Source organism: Trachymyrmex cornetzi, unplaced genomic scaffold (genome assembly GCF_001594075.2).
Source record: "Trachymyrmex cornetzi isolate Tcor2-1 unplaced genomic scaffold, Tcor1.1 scaffold76, whole genome shotgun sequence".
In the NCBI taxonomy this organism is placed as follows: domain Eukaryota; kingdom Metazoa; phylum Arthropoda; class Insecta; order Hymenoptera; family Formicidae; genus Trachymyrmex; species Trachymyrmex cornetzi.
The window spans coordinates 17,289-19,486 of NW_017300092.1; positions in this window are offsets into that span (position 1 = coordinate 17,289).

Genomic DNA, 2,198 nt, shown 5'->3' on the forward strand with positions numbered 1-2,198 from the left:
CCAGACAGCAGTTATCTAAGACACAACTTTTCTAGCTAACCGTTAGCTAGAAATGAGGTTCAATTTCTACTCGGGAGTGGCATGAGTCGGATGTGCTGATAAATATCATCAACGTAAACATCATTCGTATCGAGTGCAACGTGACCGCGGGTGCGTGCGCACGATACACGAGTTTTCACAGAGCATACCGCCAGGATATAAGATATCGGAGAGACCTATGCAGATAATTTACCTTCCGATCGTCGTATGGAACATTACGGATCTGACGATTCACATGGTGGACCAAGATGGTCGATTGCTTGATTTTCGCGGAGAGGAGATCACCGTTAGATTGCACGTACGACGTTAATGTGAGATGCTTGTGTTGAACCAACAGCCGAAACAGACGAGAGATACATCTTTTACTGGAAAGATTACACCTGGAAAAAAACTCACTGCGTCCAACGTTGCATTTTTAAAGTCGTTGGGTTTCATCGTACGAAATGACTAATATTCTGAATATTACCATCGAGCTTATCTTTGACGACCGCATCGTCAAGATTGAGACTGACACGTACAATCCGTACGCCAACACTACGTTCGGACATAGCGACGAGATACGGATACCCATACAGCAGCAGGATTTGTACACTTTGCCGTACGACAGTTTTCTCTACATCGAAGGAAGATTGACGATGAAGAAGAGAAACGACCAGATGTCGTCGACGCTTGGAAATAATTGTGTAGCGTGCATATTTGATGAAATTCGATATGAACTCAACGGTGTGGAGATTGACCGCAACAGAAACGTTGGAATTACCAGTACCATCAAGAACTATGTGTCATTGACGTACGACAAAGCTTTGATTGCGCTGAACGCTGGATGGAACTCTAGATCCGAAACGGAGGAAGGACAATTCAATTTTTACGTGCCACTCAACATGCTGTTGGGCTTTTGCGAAGATTACGAACGCGTAGTCGTCAACGCTCGCCACGAATTGATTTTGATACGAGCGCGCAACGATTACAATTGCTTGTTGGGAAATCCTGCGACGGAGCCTGAAGTTGAATTATTCAAAGTGCAGTGGCGGATGCCTCACGTTTCGTTAAATGAGATCAATAAATTATCAATGTTGCGAGCATTGGGAAGCGGTCGTTATCTGAGTATGAGTTTTCGCTGGTGGGATCTGTATGAGTATCCTCTGTTGCAGAATACGACCAAGCATTCATGGGCTGTCAAAACGGCGACTGAGCTTGAGAAGCCGCGATACGTTATCTTTGCTCTGCAGACCGGCCGAAAGAATATCATGTCACAAGATGTCATTGTGTTCGACGATTGTAATTTGAGTAATGTGAAAGTATATCTAAATTCAGATTTTTATCCATATGGTGATTTAAATGTGGATTTTGGGAAAAAGAGGTACGCTGTCCTGTTTGACATGTATGCGCGTTTTCGTAAAGCATATTATGGAATCGATAGCTTCGAAACGCTGCTCAACGTACTATCATTTATCGAGGAAGGACCTTTTGGAGTCATTGATTGCTCGCGACAAAATGTATTTAAGATATTTAACTGGTGGTCGCGACATCAGGAATAATTGTAAGATTTTTTAATAAAATCTATGTTAACTTACATTAATGTGTTCATTTGTATTACCCTTATACCTGTAGACAGGTTTAAATAAATATAGCAGATAGATGTTCGACAGATGTTGAAATGAACTGATAGCGGTCCGTTATCAGTTCGATAGCTGTTTACAGTGAACCAATAGCTGTTTGAATGCTGTTAAATATCAGTCTGACAATTGTTTATAGCATACTATAGCTGTTTATAGCTGTCAAATATCAGTCCGATAGCTGTTTACAGCGTACCGATGGCTATTTATAGTGGTTTGATAGCATACGGTATCGATTCGATATCGGTTCGTTATATCATTATGCGCGCTATTTTTATTAATGATATCATACACCTCATGCTTTTGAAAAAATCTTAAATTACGCTAACAAAGCAGCTATACTTTGATAAAATTGCAAATTGCATTTTTTGCAGGTGTTGTATCAAATTACATTGATGATGTCACCGCAAAACATGTTGTAACATGTTGAATATCCTTGAAATAATTTCTTATATTACATTGACAAAGCAGTTATATATTTGCAAAAGTAGCATTTTTTTCGCTATATTAGATTACATTGTTGTCATAACCGGATACGTTTAA